The sequence below is a fragment of the Anabrus simplex genome, chromosome 3 (genome assembly GCF_040414725.1).
Source record: "Anabrus simplex isolate iqAnaSimp1 chromosome 3, ASM4041472v1, whole genome shotgun sequence".
NCBI classification, from domain to species: domain Eukaryota; kingdom Metazoa; phylum Arthropoda; class Insecta; order Orthoptera; family Tettigoniidae; genus Anabrus; species Anabrus simplex.
The window spans coordinates 348,935,930-348,960,226 of record NC_090267.1 but is presented as its reverse complement, the minus strand read 5'-3'; positions in this window follow the sequence as shown (position 1 = coordinate 348,960,226).

Here is a 24,297-nt window from a genome sequence, read left to right as displayed (position 1 = left end):
GTTTTCATAAATTAATTTTTTGAAGAGAGAAGAGAGTTCAGCTTTTGCTATCGCCGTCAGAAAAAATGGCTCATGTTGCATTGTGTACTTATATTAATTTTTTCTTAATGAATAACAGGAATTTTACTCTTTAAAATGAAAATACCGTCATTCCCATGCAAGGAATTGTAAATATTGGCTTGTAGGCTTATACCCTGTACCTTTTGTATATGGTAACACAAACATTATAACGTGTCACTTTTCTTTGAATAAATAAAGATAAGAAAATAAAACTGAATTTTATATCAAGCGCAGTATAAATCAAACAGAAATATCTTGAAAACTTCAGTTTCTTGTTGCGATTGCAGAGGTCTATTTCAAATAATGTATCCCAATCAGCACTTCGGTGAGTAGTGGAGGAGAGCTTCATAATCACAATCGAACATCAATGCTCCTTCGCTTTCCTGTAAAGTGTGTACGCTCTCTCGCCCGGCCGCACTGGGCTGGCCTCAACGGGCGCCCAACTGAGCACCTCTGTTCTAGAGTAAATGCACACATGGGGTGCGTTGACAAATCAAGCACGCTAAAAGCTTGCTACGAACTGGATAGGAAAGGTAAAAGGTGGTCTATGCAGATTTTATGGCATTTTTCAAATGTGGCCATACTAAAAGCTTCCATCATATTTCGTGAAATAAGTTAAGGTAAACCAATGGACCTCTAGAACTTACGGTTGTGTCTAGTTGGCGGATTGATTCCAAAAACCGACTCCTAAAGAAAAATTAAGGTGAAACCAAGAATCATCAAATTCAAATCTAAACTGGCCCACGAACTCGGGTTCACCAGATATGCCTGTGAGGGGTATATGGAAGCGATGTGCCAACCGAAGTTCAGCAAGCAAACAGCGCTCTTGGTGGTCGTATCAAGCATGAGCGATATCATCTTGTGCGTAAGAGATTTAAAAAAAAATATTTCGAGGAGTTTCATAAAAATGAACAGCCTCGGCGGAAAAAGAAAACAATCTGTAAATAGTTTGAACTGAGTTGAGACGAACAGGTCTTGGTACCCTAGTGGTATTGCGAGAATACCATATTATTTGTGTAGGTAAACAAGACTGCCTTTCAATTTTTCCACTAAAAGGAAAATTTCTGGTATATAGTGTGTCTATCCAAACTTCATTTTTAAAATTTTTAATTAAAAGTAGAATTCTTTTGTGCAAGAATTCTTTTGTGCAAGAAAGGGTTCATATTGTTGGTTATTGTTGTGAATTGTTGGTGCCCTGTCGTGCCATAATTTCCATTCATTGGTAGAAACTTAATTTAAATATAAAAATAAGAATCGCCTTCAGGATAAATGCTCTAGGTGCTGTAGGGCCTATGTAGTGAAAAAACAGTTAATGAGGTAAATTGTATTAAGTCAAACTGGTTGTTTTTTGTTTTTTTGTGCTAATTGCTTTACGTCGCACCGACACAGAGAGGTCTTATGGCGACGATGGGACGGGAAAGGGCTAGGAGTTTGAAGGAAGCGGCCGTGGCCTTAATTAAGGTACAGCCCCAGCATTTGCCTGGTGTGAAAACGGGAAACCACGGAAAACCATTTTTAGGACTGCCGACAGTGGGGTTCGAACTTACTATCTCCCGAATACTGGATACTGGCCGCACTTAAGCGACTGCAGCTATCGAGATCGGTGATAAAACTGTTAAAGTTGAACTTGGTTAGCTACGAAAAATAACATTCCAGGTACGCGCCGCTATTCTGTATTCTCGAAGAAACACACTGCAAAATTTCAAAGAGAAATATTCATTTTCTGAGAGCATATTTTAGCAATGAGAGACCATGAAACTTGTAAATCTCTTTATCTCCAAATAAGATGTTTAGCTTCATGTGTTTTGCTTGTAAATCCACAATAAATACATAAATAAATAAATAAATAAATAAATAAACAGCGCGCAAACCAACCAGAGGATTGATGACAACGAAGTTCTTTATCTCTTAATTAAACAGCTATAATCATATGCTCGGATGTCTTCTTATGTAATCCACTCCTAGCATAGTTGCATACGAAGGAGTGCTGGATAATGAGAGAGTACTGAATATTGTCGACTGTGGGAGGACCAGAAGGCTTGCCAGCATTCCATCATGCTCATTACAAATGCAGCTATGTAAATTGTAGGCTACATCATACAATTGATGGTCCTAGATCATTGCCTTGCAGCTAGGTCGTAGCTTTCTACTGCATGTCGTATTCGTATATTGCTTCAAATGGCAAACGTGATCATTTCTAGGCTGGCTGTTTGTCTGTGTGCCGGTTGAACGCCGATCTTCCGGGCCCACAATTACAAGCGTGATCAGATTCAATCCTTCATGTAATACCTGGTGTAATTTATTTTGGATTTAACTCATAATAATATGTTATTTTAGTCTGCCTAGTGGAGGTGGTAAAGGCGAGCGTAATTCACCCGAAAGGGACGTGGGTTCGATTCCTTGTCATACGAACAAGTCTGATATGTAACAGCTCGTTAGAGCCTTGGCCTGCAAGGACGATTTCTGGTGAATAAGGTGGACTGAAGATAGTGGAGTGTCACGAGGTCAGCATGACGCTATTATCTGACATAATTGCTTGGCTCTCGGTATAGGACCCACTGCCTCTCGTATCAGACAGCTCCTTATTAGACATAAGCAGCTGAGTGAACCCCATTCAAGTCCTCGGATCAGAATTAAAATCCCTGGACTGACTAGGAATCGAAACCGGGTCCTCCATGTAAAAGCCAGGCACGCTAGACATACACCATGATGCTGAGCCAGATTTCAAGTACGGAAATTGTAATGAAATATAAACGAGACTTTCGCCACTGATGTTCACTCAGCCTATACCAGAAATGATCACCAGGTTAATTCCTGGGGATAAGAGCGAACGGGCTTAGAGCTCAGTTCCGCTTAGCGCCGAACCTATGACAGTTGATCGCGGAATTGTTCAGAATCCAACCACTCTTTGGGCTGGATACTTAACATACACTTGGAAAATACCTTGTTATTCTGGCTGTCACAATCTCTCTCCGCATTCAATAGTTTTGTGCACCTGCAGTGATGCAGTCCAGAGAAATTACCGGTATATTGTATCTTGATGCAGGTCTGGCTCGAGATGTGAAGAGTCAGGGGATGACGGTCAAACCGTGCCACTGCCCACAGTGGCGGGTTTTGGGGGCAAAAAATCGAAAAACATGGCCAATAAATACGCGGTTTACAAAGGATGAATCAAACTTGGCATTGGAAGTGTGGTGTCAATGTGGAATTACGAAAAGCGTAACGAGTGACAAATGAATCTGACAACGTTGTCCACTCCGTCTCGTCGTCATTATTTTCGTCACCGTCGTTGTTATTGTTGCTGCTGCTGTTCTTCTTCTTATTATCCATCTTAAAACACTCTCGTTCGTTCCTAAGCGTTTGAACAAAAAGAACGTTGTGATTAAATAGTGCGAGAATGAGTAGTTACGGAAGATCAACAGTGCGGATGAAAGAATGGATTCTGAAAATTGCACTTGGAATTATTGCATAGGGGCTGCCTGGCCGAGGCGGTAAAGGCGTGCTCGGTTCGCCCGGAAGGACGTGGGTTCGAATCCCCGTCAGGAAGTCGTAAAATTTTAGAAACGAGATTTCCACTTCCGGAGGTGCATATGACCCTGAGGTTCACTCAGCCTACACCAAAACTGAGTACCAGGTTAATTCCTGGGGGCAAAGGCGGCCGGGCGTAGAGCTAACCACTCTACCCCATCACGTGCCGCGGTTAACAATGGTGGAAGCCTTTACCTTCCACTCCTCCAAGGGCCTTCGTGGCCTGTTCGGAGGTGCCTTTGTCTTTGTCTTTTAATTATTGCATGGAGCGGCAAGAACTCTTCGAGCCTGCCTTGCCTTGGTGTTTTAGTGAGAGGAGAGAAATGGATCAAAGTCGATTATTGGCCGACGTACTTCAAGTACGAAGGCGTTGACTTTGTAACAGATCTACTCGTTCGAAACCGTCCCAAGAGTTTGGAAGTTTGTACTGTTACCTATGTGTCTAATATGTGTTAAGTTATAACAAAGCTATGCAAGAAGGCTTAGAGAAATGATTCCTCATATGCAGGGAAAAGATGTATAATTGTGACAGTCTAGGTCCGCAAATACTGGTCTCTACGTTTCCTGACTTTCAAATGGATTTGTGGTATTTTAATACTTTTTTTTTTTTTTTGCTAGTTGCTTTACGTCGCACCGACACAGATAGGTCTTATGGCGACGATGGGACAGGAAAGGGCTAGGAGTGGGAAGGAAGCGGCCGTGGCCTTAATTAAGGTACAGCCCCAGCATTTGCCTGGCGTGAAAATGGGAAACCACGGAAAACCATTTTCAGGGCTGCCGACAGTGGGATTCGAACCTACTATCTCCCGAATACTGGATACTGGCCGCACTTAAGCGACTGCTATTTTAATACTAGTTATTATTTATTTATACTGACATTTCGTGAATAAAATATTCAAATTAAGTTGAACTAAACTTATTAATACAGCCTCAAAGACTGTCAAATGGACACTAAATAGGTGGAGTTGTTGATGGTAGTTAGTTACTGAAGCTTGCTAACATTAATCAACGACAACCATTAGTGTAATCTAATCCTTCCTTGGAATGAGATAATCCTTTGAAATAAACTGTATGGAAGATATACTACTTCCCTATGACTGATTCTGAGTTTCTAATCGAGAAGACCAGAAGGATGAACTGTTAAGACTCTTATTACTAAATCAGCCTGTTGTTATTACAGCGAGAATTGCTTAAGGATGAAAATATCGTATCAAATATTTAAGTTCCCAAAAGGGAATGGCAATTTAATTTCACCGATTGCGACTATTATACGAGTACTCAAGCTCTTTTCTGTTTTTCAGTGTGAAAGGGAGCTCGTCAGATGAATTGCTACACCTTTACAAGATTCTGGCGACGAGTGGACAATCGAGACACCACTGCAAGCCTCATTTGAAACACATACAGTGACAGTGCACTAGTGGAGATACGTACCTCCACATGCTATAATTTCCTGCGTTCGGATTTTATATTAAAGACTAAGTTCCCAGAAGGAAGCTACAATATTTAGTGTGATCGACTGCGAACATTATAAGAACATTCAAGCTTTCCAGTGCTTTTCAGTAGTAAAATTTGCAGTGTTGCACTCCGGTCTGACATTAGATTCATCGGTTGGATTTCCGTACATTTCTTGCTATCTGACGAACCCCATGTCACACTGAGGTAAAACACTGTTCATTTCAAGGACTATAGAGCATGTATACCTGTAAGGTTTCAAATAGATATATCCTCTACTATGGCATATTATTTCAGCTCCTTTTGTTTTCCTGGAATGATACTTCGTCTATGTGACCATTTTTGATAGTGATTTCTGTCATGACTGATCTGATTTATTCAATGGTTTTCAAAAGAAAAACTCAAAAATAAATTTCTTCTATGATCAGGAATGTTGGACGACCAAGCTCGATAGCTGCAGTCGCTTAAGTGCGGCCAGTATCCAGTATTCGGAAGATAGTGGGTTCGAACCCCACTGTCGGCAAACCTGAAGATCGTTTTCCATGGTTTCCCATTTTCATACCAGGCAAATGCTGGGGCTAAACCTCAATTAAGGCCACGGCCGCTTCCTTCCCACTTCTAGCCCTTTCCTATCCCATCGTCGCCAGAAGACCTATCTGTGCCGGTGTGACGTAAAGCAACTTTTTCACACGGTTAGTTAGCATTTTTGTTAAATGTGACCGGCCTGTGTCAGTAGAATTACTGGCACAGTACAAGGAAGCCTGTATTACGGGGATTCTGGAGAGTGTTAAGAGCGATAAGAATGTCAGAATCTTAAATTGACACGTTTCTTTGAGTTCAAAGTTGGTGGTCTGAACATTGCACTACCCACAGTCTAATAAGGAATTTAAGAAACTCTTCGTTTCTGATTATCCACAAATCAAAAGCATGGTCCCACGTACCCAGATACTGACGAAACCTAATATTGTTCGACTGCGGTATTCGCGTGGAATTTGATGTTTGAACACAGCGACACTGAAGCCACAATCATTGTAAGCATTAAATATTAAACAAAGGAAGGTGCGTGACCAATGGAAATAGAAAGAACAATGTAATAATCACTTTTAGGTGAACAATAACTCATAATATTTATTGATCTAAATTAACTTCATCGAGATAGTATATTCCAGAATATCTTACTCGTATCTAGGCACGTCATGGACGACAGGTCCTGTCTGCGATCAGGCCAGAAATGCTAATGATTTAACATCGCACTAACACATCAAAAGGCCAGAAATGTTCCAAATCATTGGCTGCCTAACAAGAACCTCATACACTCATGCGTAACGCATACATTGGACCTTAAAAGAACCATGGATGCCTTTTATAGACGCATAGTTTCTTCCTGATCAACAGGTTTCGACAATGGTCGTAAATTGTCTGGACAGAACATGTGGCTCACTTATAGAAGATATGCAGAGATCTTAAATGGAGATTTATGACTGAATTTGCAGTAAAAGAGAACTATATATCTGTTATCATTTTCCATACACAAAGATTAGTACTCATTGTTTCTAGGTACGTGATGTGATGTCGTCTCCATGTGACAGATAATACGTGTTCTAAAAATGAACATTCACGGGTAACAGTGACACAGAACTAAGTACAGTCGAAATCAGTTATAAGCACCCCGAACGGACCGCCAATCAAGGTCGTTATAGCTGATACTCGCGCAAACCCTTCTTTCTTTCCTTTATAAAAAATGTCATGTCTGCAAGTTGTAGGCTCCACATTTACATGGTTAATTAAAAGAATTATGATATAATTTCAAAAATGTAAAGAGCCTCCGTGGCTCAGACGCCAGCGCGTCGGCCTCTCACCGCTGGATACCGTGGTGCAAATCCCGGTCACTCCATGTGAGATTTGTGCTGGACAAAGCGGAGGCGGGACAGGTTTTTCTCCGGGTACTCCGGTTTTCCCTGTCATCTTTCATTCCAGCAACACTCTCCATTCTCGATTCATAGCATCTATCAGTCGTTAATAAATCACTTTGGAAGTGGCGACCCCATCGTGCCTGACCTGACCCGGTCAATGACTGGAAAACAGGTTGTAGGTTTTCTTTTCTTTTCTTCAAAAATGTAACTGGAGTAAGTACTGTATTTACAGGACAGTATTTGTGGAGTAGGGCTGCGAGGAATTTCATTGTCTTTCGCTTGAAGAATGCTCCACTGATCCGAATATTATTCGTTGTTTGCTGTTTAAACCACCTAAGCAAAGATTATTCAGTATGTTCGTACTCAGATGATCTGGCTCGCTTGAAATTTTAAGATTTTTCTCCGAAAAGAGGCTGTACTGTATTTTCTCTGTGTCTTGCCAAATTTTAGAAATCGTTCAGTGTGATACACCGAATTCCTTCGCGATGGTGACATTTGTATCTCCGTTTTCTAATCTCCATACTATGTGTGAATTTTCTTCATTATTAAATACTTTCCTTTTATTTTGCACCGAGCTCGATAGCTGCAGTCGCTTAAGTGCAGCCAGTATCCAGTATTCGGGAGATAGTAGGTTCGAAGCCCACTGTCGGCAGCCCTGAAAATGGTTTTCCATGGTTTCCCATTTTCACACCAGGCAAATGCTGGGGCTGTACCTTAAGGCCACGGCCGTTTCCTTCCCATTCCTAGCCCTTTCGTGTCCCATCGTCGCCATAAGACCTATCTGTGTCGGTGCGACGTAAAGCAACTAGGAAAAAAATTTATTTTGCGTCATCTTCACGTCTATGCTTGCCTTGACTAGGCTATTTAACAAACAGATTTGAAATCCACAATAATAAGCGTTACATTGTTGTCAGTAATCTCAAAATATGTAACAAACAAAAGTCAGTATTGGACGTTACAGGCGATACATTTATCCGAAAATGTGATGAAAATACGTCGTTTATACGAAATGTCGTAATTAGCAATTTTTAAAATACAATGTGTATATAGTATTTACACGGGACCATTATATTTCGCTGTTATATCCAGTACGTCGTTAAAAATGATGTCGCTATAAACAGTAGGGCCACATCCGGACAGACAGCATAAATTAGAGACACCCGCGTTGACAGATATCTTGGCAAGAAATGGGCCTACATCCAGCATTCAGTATGTTTCGCGGAATCTCCAACTATTATTAGCCAGTATTATTATTATTATTATTATTATTATTATTATTATTATTATTATTATTATTATTATTATTATTGACTAGGGCTGCCATAATCTTACCATTTAAAACCAGGACATTCTCGCTATTTAAGTGTCCAAATCCAGGACATAACTTGTTTTTAAATTTACATGTTGCTTTACGTCGCACCGACACAGATAGGTCTTATGGCGACGATGGGACAGGAAAGGGCTACGAGTGGGAAGGAAGCGTTCCTGGCCTTAATTAAGGTACAGCCCCAGCATTTGCCTGGCGTGAGAATGGGAAACCACGGAAGACCATCTTCATGACTGCCGACAGTGTGGTTCGAACACGCTACTTCCCGAATACTGGATACTGGCCGCACTTAAGCGAGTGCGGCTATAGGGCTCGGTAGGACATACATTACCTATTAATACGGCCGATTATAATTATAAAATATTAATGACGTTAGAAAGTTAGTCGTGAGAGTGTGTTTTCGCGTTTTCACACGAGGCTAATTCTGGGGCTGTACCTTAATTAAGGGGTCGGCCGCTATCCTCCCTATCCTAGCCCTTTCCCATCCTTGCGTCGTCGAAAACCTTGTTAGTGCGACGTTAAAAAGACCAGCAAAAAATAATAGTAACAAAATTGCTATGATACATTCAAACGCAGACGAAGAAACGTAGTTTTTAACAAATCGTGGAAGCTTCAGCTCCCAGAAAACATTTTCCTCTTCATTGCGAGTCATCTCCTGATATTGTTTACATTTATTTGTACCCGCAATCATTTTGATTATCTTTATCACATAACTCCAGCGTATGAATAATCAATCCTGAGTCCACTCAGCAGAGTCAGGCTGAAAACGGACCGATGTACAGGTTGTTTTATTGTATTTCCCTCTTCTCTTACAAAATACCATTGATAGTAACTGTGAATTCACTACATTCACCTTGATACGTACTGGTACCTGGGTATTTAGATTAGTGGTCACCTTTGGTTCAAAGCACCCTGAGTTCGTTTCTCGTCCTGGCCGGAGATTTTAGTCGCGTCTGGTTAATTCCTCTAACTCGGGAACCAGGTCTTTGTATTCTTATTTATACACATCTTCATTTAAATACAACACATCATATTACAAACACGCAACAGTCAATACATTCCACCACATGGGGTTGGCGTCGGGAAGGGCAGGACTGAATGCATGAAAGAAGATGGAAAGCTGACGAAGAAGTAAAATAATTTTTCACAAACTACTGCTCTGGGAGAATACATATCAGAAGTATTAGAAAATAATCACTTGTTCGCAATTCGTATTTCCCACTTATCCTTCAGTGCTCTTATTTTTCAAAGGTGTAGTTTCACAAAAGCAGAACAGAAAAGTAGAGGGGAGACTGTAGCTGACAGGAGGCAGGCCAAAGCGCTGCGTGTTGCCATAGGGGCAAACAGGCATATAAATCTAGCTCTCTCCATGTTCTAGTTTCTACTCTTATGTGTAAAGATGAGATTTTAGCTGGATGTTTTTGTTTCCAGCAGTCCACTAAGAAACAGGACTGCGGCCCTCTCTGTCTGCTTCAAATCGTCGAGATAAGCTTAACGTGTGACTGCTGTGCTTGTTTGTTCATTGTGTTATGTCGAACATCATATATCAGACTTTCTGCCAGCTTCTCTTAAAGACTTTAAGTGTTGATAGCGTAGGTGACGGCTTTGTAACGGAGTTCACTATCGACTGCAACAGAGCATGTGCATGTACATTTTCTATTTAATTGATAACGAATTAAAGATAGTACGTGATAGTTGTCCGCCTCTGTGGTGTAGTGGTTAGCGTGATTAGCTGCCACCCCCGGAGGCCCGGATTCGATTCCCGGCTCTGCCACGAAATTTGAAAAGTGGTACGAGGGCTGGAACGGGGTCCACTCAGCCTCGGGAGGTCAACTGAGTAGAGGTGGGTTCGATTCCCACCTCAGCCATCCTGGAAGTGGCTTTCCGTGGTTTCCCACTTCTCCTCCAGGCAAATGCCGGGATGGTACCTAACTTAAGGCCACGGCCGCTTCCTTCCCTCTTCCTTGCCCATCCCTTCCAATCTTCCCATCCCTCCACAAGGCCCCTGTTCAGCATAGCAGGTGAGGCCGCCTGGGCGAGGTACTGGTCATACTCCCCAGTTGTATCCCCCGACCAAGAGTCTGAAGCTCCAGGACACTGCCCTTGAGGCGGTAGAGGTGGGATCCCTCGCTAAGTCCGAGGGAAAAACCGACCCTGGAGGGTAAGCAGATGATGATGATGATGATGATGATGATGATGACGTGATAGTTACCTGTAGGTAAGGGGTTATTCTGCCCGAAGGCAAGTCCGGACCTCCTCAGAGGTGTTCCTGAGCCGGAGTTTACGTGCGGTAGGGTGGCCAGTTCCTTTCCGCTCCTCCATTCCCTTACCCTCACCAACAGCGCGTGGCAACCCATCCAACTCCTGACCACGCCCAATGTTGCTTAACTTCGGAGATCTCACGAGATCCGGTGTTTCAACACGGCTACGGCCGTTGCCAGTTACCTGTAAAGTCTAGAAATAATAATAATAATAATAATAATAATAATAATAATAAAAATAATAATAATAATTCGTAGTTTTTGGGTCGCTGTGATGAATAGTGAAACTCCGCATTTTTTAAGTCCAAGTTCAGCCCCCTTTGACACAGGGGTGAGAAAAAGTTTAAAAATAAAATGACCAAAATAACCGAGATTATAAATGTACGTTTCTATTTTCCAGAACAACTGACAACTAAATTTGGTACAAATATTACTTACTATTTGTAAAAAATGCTGCTGGGGCAAGACTCAGCTAGACCCCAAGGGGTGGGGCTACTGGAGCGATGTATACCAAATTTGGTACACATATGACTTACTATCAGGAGACTAACCGCGTGGGGATAAGACACCCCTAGCACCCTTAGGGTGGGGGGCGTGAGGTATAAAATTCGTAAATAGAGTTGAATCCACAGTTTTCGGGGTCGCTGAGATGAATAGTGCTACCCCTGAAATTGTTAAAGTTCAAGTTCAACCCCCCTTGGCATAAGGGATTAGAAAGTGTAAAAAAGTTACCAAAATGACGGAGATTATGGATGTATTTGTGTATTTTACAGCATAGCTGTCAACTAAATTTGGTGCAAATATTACTTACAGTACTATGGGTGAAAAATACGGTGGGGACGAGACACCTTTAGAAACTTTAGGGGAACTGGTGAAATGCAAATATAAATAAATACGACCAATAATAGTGTCGAATCCACAGTTTTCAGGACTACTGGTGCAATTTGGACCAAACTTGGTACACTTATGACTATAAGGAGACTAACCACGTGGGGGAAAGACACCCCTAGCACCCTTAGGAGTGGAGGTGAGGGGTGTGGAATATAAAAATAATCGAAAATAGTATCGAATCCATACTTTTCCGGGTCGCTGAAATGAATAGTGACGCTCCGGATGTCGTTTAAGTCCGGGTTGTGCCCCAATCGACAGAGGCAAGAGAAGGGGTGCAGAAATTAAAATGTCCAAATGACCGAGATTATGGATGTTTGTATGTATGTTCCAGCATATGTGTCAACTAAGTTTGGTAAAAATATTACCTACTGTCTGGAAAAAATGCTGTCGGGGCAAGAGACCCCTAGAAGCCGTAGAGAAGAGGACGAAATATAACAAAAAATGATCTATATTAGTGTTGAATCCATATTTTTCTGGACTACGGGAGTGATTTCAACCAACCTTGGCACACTATCGGGGGACAAACTGCGAGGATGTACGGTAACCCTAGCATCCCTAGGGGTGGGGTGAGAGGGGCTGAGATGTAAAAATAATCGAAAGTAGTGTCGAATCCATTGTTTTCATGATCACTGAGAAGAATAGCGACAGTCTGGACGTAGATCTTCAGTCCCCATCGGCATGGAGATTAGAAGAGGTGGATAATAAATGGTCCAAAATGACCGAAATTACGGATGTATGAGTGTTTGTTCCAACATAGGCCTCATACAAAATTGGTACACATATGAAAAAAATACTGTTGTGTAAATCACCCCTAGCACTCCTATCGGAGGTGATGAAATATAAAATAAACGAACATGACTTATATTAATGTCGAATACCATCGTTTACGAAGTCGCTGAGTTGAACTGTCACACTATGGATGATTAAGTCATACATATGGGTGTATGTGGGTATGTTCCAGAATAGCTCTCAACGAAACATAGTACATATTATATCACTTACCATCTGGAAAAAGAATACTATGGATATGAAACATACCAACCCCCCACTGGGGGTGGGGAATGGGAGGGGATAACATTTAAAAACAATGGGAAATATCCGATATTAATGTCGAATCCATTGTTTATGTGTCGCTGAGACGAATTGTGACGCTCTGAAGACATTTTAAATCGAGGTTCAGCCTCCATTGTGACGGAAGAGAGAATGGGGTTTAATAGTAAATAGTCTAAAATGACCGAGATCAGTGTTGAATTCACTGCTTTTGGGGTCTGGGGTCTGATTGTGACAGTCTCCAACTCAGCTGAATTCGTGTAGATCATACCTATAGCCCGACTTATAAATACATGTAGTTATCACTTATTATTTTTTTGAAAGGATCAAATACTTCCCAGTCAATTAGAACATCCAAGGGATAAACGTTTTACTCGAAAATTAAAACTTGAAATCAAACACATCTAAATAACTCTAAAACTACATCATAGATGGTCAAAATCAATATTCCAAAAAAGAATTCTATAAGAAAATCACTTCGCACTTAACTAACAGGTAATACAAATCTTAACACTAGGTTTACCGCAGCGGTCAAAATGACCGTTTTCAGTTTTGTTTTCACTATCACTCTCGTTATACGGTTAGAACATACAAACCCTTTGGTGGCTTTTATTGATATTAAGTGTACTTTTCGGCATATAGCTTCAAAAACCCGTAACTCCTTTCTAGTTAGCGCTATGAGGTCATATACCTACTTTTACCGGACGGTCATTTTGACCGGTATTGCAGTAGCTTTACGATCAGACTTTTGTGGCATTCATTTAGAACGGGATATCATTCTAACAAGCTGTTACAGTGTACTTTGTTACCGTAGTATCGAATAGAACTTATTGTTGTGCTGCAATGGGACAGCTGTTGGCTCTTTACAAACAATGATACAAGTATACTGACAGGAAAGTATAGTCAGTATTTGTTCAGTAATGAAAGGTGTGCAATCGTAACGAGCAGTAAATTGTCGTGTTCAATCGTTACAAACATTCAAACTAGATTTCCCTATTGTTTGAATTACCCCGAAGAAACATATTTTCGCGTAGTCTGCAAATGGATGCCGAAATTCTGAAGCATAAGCATATAATTTCCCCATCACAATCATGCAATGAATCTGGGACTGATTTACACCTCGATAATTGCGAAGACGTGTGTAACTTGACAAACAGAAATAGTTCGGGTAGTGATTCTAGTTGCGTCGAGCCTGTAGAATTTCTATGTGAACATGAAATCACACAGCAGCCTTCGACCTCAAAGGTTAGGGAACTACTCGCCAAATGGCGACGCACGCACATTAGCAAAGCAGCTGATGACAAAGGTAAGCCTATTTGAATTTAGTCAATTACAGGATGCCGAGCATACGGTGTGGTAAGTCAACATATGGGCGTGGTCAGCATATGACGGTCGGCGAGGAAGATGTCGCTTTGGATGGAGCAGTGCGGACTCTTGTTGATCTACAAAGCCTGCCGGGCCGTCGAGGACAGTAAAATGTACAGAGGGAAGTCCGAGGTCCCACAGGACATGCAAAACGCCACATTGAAGGAACTTATGCCGCGACGTCTTTTTATTGACGAATCCAAGCTGCGCCACATCGAATGATATAATGAGGCTGGAGCCCGCGAAGTTCTGAACAATCCTGAACGGACACTTTCTTTTGAAGAATTGGACGCTGTCATTGGTATTTTATACGCACGCAGAACTTATGGCGCTGACACGACCGTTGTCGATCTGTGGTCTCAGAACTGGGGTCCTGGAATTTTCTCCCAAACTGTGGCACGAAACCGTTTCCTGGATATCATGAGGTTTCTTGTATTCGATGGAAAATCTACCAGCAGGGATCACTGAAAATTGATAGATTGGCGCTTGTATCTGTTGTGCGGGACAAATTTATATCTAATTTTACTATTTGCTTCAGACCAAGTGAGAATATTACCATGGATGAACAACTCATTACATCGAAAGCTAGATACCCATTTATGCAGTATATGGCCAATAAACCAGAAACGCTTGGTATGAAATTTTGGTTGGCTGTCGATGTGGAAGCCAAGTATGTTGTAAACGGTTTTCCCTACCTTGGAAAAGATGAAACGCGACCCACCGATCGGACCCTAAGTGAACACGTATTATTGCGTCTTGCTGAGTTTTTCATCAGTCAGGGAAGAAGTGTGCAATGGGAACAAGACAATTGAAAGGTATGAAATCTGTAGGAAACTGGTCTGTGGTTAAGTTCACTTCAAAGGTGACCAAGCAAAGTGTGTGCGTACAGTGCGACAAATAAGTTGGAAAGCAGAAAGTGATATTCATGCAGATATGCATATAATGTAAGCTAAAGTGTGTAAGAACAACATTCTGCCTTATGAGTGTACTTATTTGTTTATTTATTTATTTATTCATAATAGTGTTTACAAATCATGCATGATAATAATGAAGTTATGGTCTATGATGTTTTTATACTCAATTCGAACCCTTTTCTGGCACCAATATCCTCAAGAAATGAATGCGTACCACTATGGTCAAAATGACCGCTTCGGTAAAAGTAGGTAGAAAGAGTGTTTGGTAATCCTAGTGTTAAAAGTAAAGATTCAAAAACCAACCGGGCATCACCGGGTACTTCAGCCAATACTGTATGAATTTGCTTAATTTCATTGGAGTTCATTTTGTCAAATAAAGGCTTTGCGTGTGAAGACGATAAAAAGCTTCCAGATAGCCTATTTGTTTCCTTTCGAAGAAATTGTTCTTAAATTTACAAACAAAATGTTGAAAATCCACTAATCATGAATTATTTGATTGAAATGAACGTTTCTGAAAATCATATCGTCATTGCGCCTCGAAATACATTAGGAATATGTGACAATGTTGAGGGGGAAAATACTCACCCGCATCACAGGTATCACTTAGAACGAAAATTCTTGCCTGCTTGTTGTTTAAAGGGGCCTAACATCTATAGTCATCGGCCCCGAAAATTCTGTGAAGAAGTTCATGAAATACTGAACCTAAGATGACAGAACCTTTCTAGTCAGAGTTCTGAGCTTCAATATTGTCACATTGAGGTTTTTCTTGGCGCAGGGACGATATGTAAGACCATAACATTTGCCACTTTTCAAGATAATTTTGAAGTTATGAATATTTTCTGAAATATTCTTCACTACGATGTGAACCTCTTAAGGTCGCTTAAGTGCTGCCAGTATCCAGTATTCGGGAGATAGTGGGTTCGAATCCCACTGTCGGCAGCCCTGAAGATGGTTTTCCGTGGTTTCCCATTTTTACACCAGGCAAATGCTGGAGCTGTACCTTAATTAAGGCCACGGCCGCTTCCTTCCCATTCCTAGCCCTTTCCTCTCTCATCGTCGCCATAAGACATATCTGTGTCGGTGCGACGTAAAGCAACTTGCTTGAACCTCTTAAGCTTTTGGCATTCGGTACATTACAACTATTGCTCCGTAATAACGGTGAAATTAAACTAAGATGTATTTTTAATTTACATTCTCTAGAGGGGAAAGCTGCGTCCATTATATGTAAAGTATGGTAGATATATATAATCAATTTGGGGAACATGGAATGGACTAAGTAGCCGAGGACTTTGCAAAGTATTGCACAACCGTAGTATGTAAGAATTTTCTTGACATGAGCTAGATGAGAGAGTGAAACTCGTATCTTTGAATTGCTGAGATTAGAGTTCGAACCCTGTACCTCATAAAACCGGGCGAGTTGGCCGTGCGGTTGGGGGCGCATGACTGTGAACTTGCATCCGGGGGATAGTGTGTTCGAATCCCACTGTCAGCAGCCCTGAATATTGTTTTCCGTGGTTTCCCATTTTCACACCAGGCAATTGGATTGTGCCTTAATTAAGGCCACGGCTGCTTCCTTCCAACTACTAGGCCTTTCCTATCACATCGTCGCCATAAGACGTATCTGTGTTGGTGTGACGTAAAGCCACTAGCAAAAATACCTCATAAACAGTAGAAGGGACAGTCTGTCAACTCCTCTAACTCTACAATATCCGGCAGCCACAAAAAGCATCCCCTCTCTATCACTGCATTGCTTGTTAAGAATCATATCCTACCCATACACCGTGAGCTTATACAGTTTTGTTTCATTGATGTTAAACGTACACGCGCACCATCAGACCTCCATGCTCTTTGATGAATTTCAAATACTATCTGTTTACATTTAACTATGAGCAATATTTAATTAAGTTAGCAGAGAAACGGGAGATGTTTATTCAGTTTTGAAAAGGTCAACTAGTTTTGTAATCTCCAACATGCTAATTTACTTCGTAGTTTGCAAAATATATGCTCTGACGTAATAGTTTGTACCTGACCGGACTACTTGTCGAGCTATCTAGTACTGACCAGTTGAAGTGTCATCCTGTTTCATAACAAAAACTTATAACTATAAGATTTATCTGACAAAATGTGTTTCCTTTAATCATTTAAGGAGTGGTTACCAGACATTTTCCATATTAATGTGTGTCCGAAATATATTTAAATAAATCATTATATAAGAATAATTTAAATGATAGCTTAATATCATGGCCCTAACTAGTTAAGGGAGTTCCTTTCTCACTATTCATTACTTACTCGGCTAAATTATTGAAATAAATATGAGAAACTGGGATTCATTTTGTGAAAGACTTGTAAGGAACGTGAATATTATACTGATGAACTGACAACAGAAGATAGTATTGATATTTAATATTTTAAACCTTTAACGGTGAATTGTAACGTGGTATGAAATGATACACATGAGAAACAATGTCAATTTCCTTCACTATCCTCGTATGAGGATGTCGGCTCATTGGATGAACGGTTAGCGTCGTGGCCTTCGATTCAGAAGCCTCCAGGTTTGATTCACGGCCATGTCTGTGATTTTCACTCCATATGATAAATTCTCGTGGCTCGGAGACTGGGTGTTCGTATTCGTTCTACCACTCCTCCTCATATACATACAACATATCCCACTACCAACCACCATAATAACACGCAGAAGCGAATGAACCCCTCCATACGGGGTTGCCGTCAGGAAGGGCATCTAGCTATAAAATGGGGAAAGATATACACAAAGTGCCAGGATGGGAAAGATTGAAAGGGGAATAAGAGTAAGAAAAAGATATTCGTGTAAGGATATTGCTAAAATACCCTCCTAAGGAGTCTACCTGAGAAGATTAGTTTTAGATGTGCGATGCCACTTGAATGTGAACAGTTGACGATGTTCTCAGAGTGAGGAACTCTGTGTAACATAACATCATAACATCCTGTAGTTAATGTCGGAAGCGGTTTGTTCGCTAATGTCACTTTAAGTATCATAGAGTGGCGTGTTTTTCAGGTAGGGGAAGTGGTTATGTGAATTGCTAGTAGCCTGAATTTGAATAATCATTTCATACAAAGGATATGCATTTATACTCTCAGCATCAAATTCGCTATAAAGATATAAACAGCTTTAGAAAGGGTTAATTTATCTATATTTGGCCTCTCGCATGATTTATATATGAATTAATATTTTAAAACTCATGTTTTTATCATTAACGATATGTGGTTTTCTCCTAGACGTTGAGTACTTTCTAATTTCAAAAATGTCGACTTTCAATAAGTTCTGTTTTGTTCTTCACTAATACTACTACTACCGGGCGATATTTGTATCAATTTGTAAGCAACGTTCTCATCATCAAATCATAACTTAACAACAGTATGGTCAGCGTTCGTAAGAGCGAAACAGAAAATTGTAATACAAACATATTAGAACACTGTATATTATTATTATTTGGAACAAACTCTTTGAAGTGATTCCGGAACGAGACTGAATAATTTCTTTCGGAAGAAAGGACTGTCTCATATTTCACTTCACTTGAAGAGTGCACTGTATCAACAAGCTGCGAGACTCTGATAAATGTTTCCTCCGAAACCTGGACCTGCGCTCATGAATGAGACGAGCCAAGCCGAGGAGGGTGTGTAGGACATGCATTTACAAACAATGCCAGTGAGCACGTGGCGACAGAGCACCTGCAGTCTCTAACTCAACACTAATGTTGTACTGGTCCGAGTTCGTCCTGCATTCTTCTCTATCTTCTTGTGATCTATTGGAGAGGTTGAGGCTGGAAATATATACCGTTCATAGATGGTTGTAGAGAATGAGGAAGGATATAAAAAAGGGGAGAGAGAGAGAGAGAGATGGAGAGAGAAAAAGGAGGGATAGAAAGAGGGACGAAGGAAGGAAAGTAGGAAGGGAGATTAAATGAATGTTTGGGAGAAGGAATGGAGTGTAAAACCAATGAGTTAAAGAGAGAAAAACAAGTCAAGGAAGATAAAAACATGAAGGGTGGAAAGAAAGGAAGAAAAATGGAGGGAACATGAAAGGAACTGAAGAATGAAGGGTGAATTGGAGGACAGAAGAACGGAGGGTTGGAGAAAGGAAGGGAGTGTGCGAGTAAGTAAGTAAGTGAGTGAGTGAGTGAGTGAGCTTTCAGATTTTAAATTAAAATAAGCCACATAAACTACAATTTTCTACGGAATGTGAAACGTGTAATAGTCATCACCAAGGCCCGGATTTTGTTAACGAAAAATGATAAAAATATTAACTATAAAATCACCTCAGAATTCTCTGATAATGTCCTAAATCTAACCAAAAATGACGTAAACACCAACTTTTTATTGTTAAAACCTAAATTATTTACATTTAATGCTACCATGCACAATATGCACAATGTACCTTTATATCACAATATTTCACTTCTTTGTTTTGGAGCTCTGTTTTCCTTAGAAACAAAATGTGAGATGATCTGTGTGTCGTAATTGTTTTGACACCATGCAGTACGCAACGACAGATAATCTGGAAAGTAAAGATAATCGTACTCCAAACTTTCGAAAATGAACGTACATGGTAACATTCTAGTACGTTGATAGAGAAACTGATTGGATGATGACTTAAAAGATGGATAACTACTTAAAAATCACCAGTAAGAAAAGACAAAAGTATTAAATGTGACAAGATAATGACACAAAAATAGCAAGGGAATGACCTAAAATAAGATAGTTACAAAATGACTTAATACACTGACTGACAGAGCAAATGCAACACCAAGAAGGAGTGGTCAGAACTTTATGCCAATTGCAGGGTAGACTGACGTCACTGAGGTATGCTCATGATGTGAAATGCGCCGCTGTGCTGCGCACGTAGCGAACGATAAATGGGACACGGCGTTGGCGAATGGCCCACTTCGTACCGTGATATCTCAGCCGACAGTCATTGTAGAACGTGTTGTCGTGTACCACAGGACACGTGTATAGCTAAGAATGCCAGGCCGCCGTCAACGGAGGCATTTCCAGCAGACAGACGACTTTACGAGGGGTATGGTGATCGGGCTGAGAAGGGCAGGTTGGTCGCTTCGTCAAATCGCAGCCGATGCCCATAGGGATGTGTCCACGGTGCAGCGCTTGTGGCGAAGATGGTTGGCGCAGGGACATGTGGCACGTGCGAGGGGTTCAGGCGCAGCCCGAGTGACGTCAGCACGCGAGGATCGGCGCATCCGCCGCATCCGCCGCATCCGCCGCATCCGCCGCCAAGCGGTGGCAGCCCCGCACGCCACGTCAACCGCCATTCTTCAGCATGTGCAAGACACACTGGCTGTTCCAATATCGACCAGAACAATTTCCCGTCGATTGGTTGAAGGAGGCCTGCACTCCCGGCGTCCGCTCAGAAGACTACCATTGACTCCACAGCATAGACGTGCACGCCTGGCATGGTGCCGGGCTAGAGCGACTTGGATGAGGGAATGGCGGAACGTCGTGTTCTCCGATGAGTCACGCTTCTGTTCTGTCTGTTCTGTCAGTGATAGTCACCGCAGACGAGTGTGGCGTCGGCGTGGAGAAAGGTCAACTGTGGAGCGCCCTACCGCTAGACAACGCGGCATCATGGTTTGGGGCGCTATTGCGTATGATTCCACGTCACCTCTAGTGCGTATTCAAGGCACGTTAAATGCCCACCGCTACGTGCAGCATGTGCTGCGGCCAGTGGCACTCCCGTACCTTCAGGGGCTGCCCAATGCTCTGTTTCAGCAGGATAATGCCCGCCCACACACTGCTCGCATCTCCCAGCAGGCTCTACGAGGTGTACAGATGCTTCCGTGGCCAGCGTACTCTCCGGATCTCTCACCAATCGAACACGTGTGGGATCTCATTGGACGCCGTTTGCAAACTCTGCGCCAGCCTCGTACGGACGACCAACTGTGGCAAATGGTTGACAGAGAATGGAGAACCATCCCTCAGGACACCATCCGCACTCTTATTGACTCTGTACCTCGACGTGTTTCTGCGTGCATCGCCGCTCGCGGTGGTCCTACATCCTACTGAGTCGATGCCGTGCGCATTGTGTAACCTGCATATCGGTTTGAAATAAACATCAATTATTCATCCGTGCCGTCTCTGTTTTTTCCCCAAATTTCATCCCTTTCGAACCACTCCTCCTTGGTGTTGCATTGTCACTGTCAGTCAGTGTAAATATTAATTTGTGTAATCTGTGGGCCACGAACAGGATTTTTATATATGTTAGCAATATCTATGATACACCGATTAAAAGATGACATATCATCAATATCCGGGCCCTTTTAGGAAGATCCATTCGCATTCCTAGAATTCCTAGGGAGCGTTATGAAAACATTATCTTGACTGAGAATTAAATTGCTGTGTCACATTACAGGAAGAAAGATGTTTCTCAACAGAGAACAATAATAAAACTCTTACACTATGTTTAACAACGTTAAGAACAACTGCCAGGAATCTGAAGACAATGAGTCATGCAGTAGGAAAGTTCACATGGGTGATGATGAAGGTTCTTAACGTCTCACATGAAAGAGAATCTGAACGACTCTGTGAAGATGCTGTGTCACGACTGAGTCATCTTCGTTGTTGGTCATCAGCACAGGATCTTGTTCCAGTAGCCCTCATCAACGTTCATAATGACACTTGCTGGATCTTGTTGTAATTTCTTTGATTGCATTAACGCAGCTCGATAATACCTATAATAATTTAAATTTTACAACTAAGATATTGTTTTCTTTTGTCAACTGGGAAAATGAGTAAATGCTGACATACTTTTCAGAGTAAATACATTTTATGAAGTAATAAGTGCAGAAAAGCTAAAGCAGTGAGGTCGCAGTTGCGATCAACAGTATTCTGTAAGAAGTAAGTCAGCTCCCGCACAAAGAATAACTTTGCTTTATGGAAGTGAAAGCTGGGTGGACTCAGGATATCTTATGCATAAGTTAGAAGTAGCAGACATGAAAGTAGCGAGAATGATTGCTGGTACAAACAGGTGAGAACAATGGAAAGAGGGTACTCAGAATGAGGAGATAAAGGCTAAGTTAGGAATGAACTCGATGGATGAAGGTATACGGCTATCGGCTTCGATGGTGGGGACACGTGAGACGGATAGAGGAGGATAGGTTACCTAGGAGAATAATGGACTCAGTCATCGAGAGTAAGAGAAGTAGAGGGAGCCCAAGACTCAGTTTCTAACGCCTTAAAGACAAGACGTATAAAACTTACCGAGGCCATAGAACTAGTTACAAATTGAGGATTGTGGCGGCGTTTAGTAAATTCACAGAGGCTTGCAAACTGAACGGTGAAAAGCATAACTGTATATAATGAAGTTGTATGTATGTATAAGGTGTTAAACCGTAAAAAATGTGGTAATAAAATTATAGTGAAAGCTGTAATTTGTAATAAGTGACGTTATTATCTCATCTCCATTTTTTTGCTTCTTTCCTGATCAAATGGAGAGAAATAAATCTTATTGTGGTTGTACAAAAACTTTATTTACGTCTTTTGTTCTCTTTTTCTTCATTTTGACGTACAATACATATTAACGTTTCGTTCCAGTAGGGGGTCTCTGGTTAAAAATCCACGTGTTCCAAGAAGGTCTATACCAGACTTCCTGCAAATATAATTATTCCAAAATTACGAAAGTTAGCAAAAATATAAGATCTGATTTGAAAAGCAAGAGGATCAGTTATTCTACCCAAATAGCTTTCAATGTCAGATAGCGCAATAACGAGCGTCACGTGCATGCGCCATTTTGCGGTGAAATCGGTGCTCTGAGCATGTTGCAGTAATAGTCGAACTCGGGACTGCGTCATTATAGCACATATTCCGATATGTTGTTCGTTACATCTACGCGAAATCTATTGGTATCTTTGATAACTTTGTGAGATAACGTGTTTAGGTATGTGAAAACAATGTGAAATAATTATTGTGAACTTAGTGAATTTTTTCCGAAATATCTCAGTATTTTAGTTTAAACAAGGTTCAAGTCTACGGCAGACCGAAACAAGAAGGAAGAATGCGTCAAAGGTGATAGAACAACCCCAAAATATCACACGTTGAACTTAGGAGAGGCCATGTATATAGTACGAAAGCAGGGGTGGCCGAGCTCCGCAAATTGCTACTGCTCCTCTCTAATCTATGGTGTTAGATACACCCGAAGACACTCAAAAAGAATTAACCGTATCGATGAAACTTGGAAATAATAACAATAATAATAATAATAATAATAATAATAATATTTATTTGAAGATACAGGGCACAAATTGTGCTTAGAGTTGAGAACAAATTAGAATAATCATGTACACTGACACCATTCACTTTTACAAAAGAACACAATAGATCATCTCCGATTTGTACAAGTGAGTACATGATATCGGCTGCATGGTACGCCGCATAATTTACATATACAGGATTCGTGAGGGTCATGGAATTACTCGGTATTACACAGCTTAAGGTGGTATCCATGTACCGCCATCGAGTTAACAAAGTGTCGCAGGTGTTGGTTAGTGTTTTTTCATGGCCTGTTCATCATGACCTCCGTTGTTTAAAAGTCAATCCAGATTTTGTCTCCGTCTTTCACCTAGGCGTCTGTGAATAATAATAATAATAATAATAATAATAATAATAATAATAATAATAATAATAATAATAATAATAATAATAATAATAATAGTAACGCGTGTGGCCTTCGGAGAGGCCTGGTGTAGGACTTTCAAGTTGAGGTCTTAGGCGACGTGTGAGAATGGATCAATGTGGTGATTTCTAATGCTGAAAACGGCACATACACGCAGCCATCGGAATTAACCAATGAAGGTTAAAATTTCCGACCCGGCCGGGAATAGGACCCGGGACCTCTTGGACCAAAGGCTAGCATGTTGATCATTTAGCCATGGAGCCAGTCAGATCCAAAAAAGTGTGATTTGACAATGTTCGCAAAAGGAGAGTCCAGGCAAAGAGATCTCTCTTCAATCGTAAACTCCGCGCACTCACTCATTTCCGACATCCACGCAACGTATTCTATATGCATTCGGGAAATAGTCGGTTCGAACCCCACTGTCGGCATCCCTGAAGATGATTTTTCGTGGTTTCCCGTTTACACACCAGGCAAATGCTGGGGCTGTATCTTAGGCCACCCTCGCTTCTTTCCTGTTCCTGCCCTTTCCTCTAAACTTTGGACCGCGTCGTTAGAGCACGTACTCCGAGATGTCACTCGTTATATCTACGCGACATCTATCTGCATCTGTGATAACTTGTTTATATACGTGAAAAAGTAATTATTGAGAACTTAATGAAAATTTCCGAAATATCTGTTTCTTTGAGACTTATCTGTGTCGGTGCGATGTAAAAAGCAAAACAAAACCCTATGTATTCTACGTCCAAAGGACCTGCGGCTGTGCTTCTGACACAGGCCTTACCCATTTTTCTCCTTTCAGTTTGTTTATTAGAATTTGTTTTGCGCTACGTTTCGTAAGCAGACCAATAACATTTGATTAAATAAATGTAATTATTCA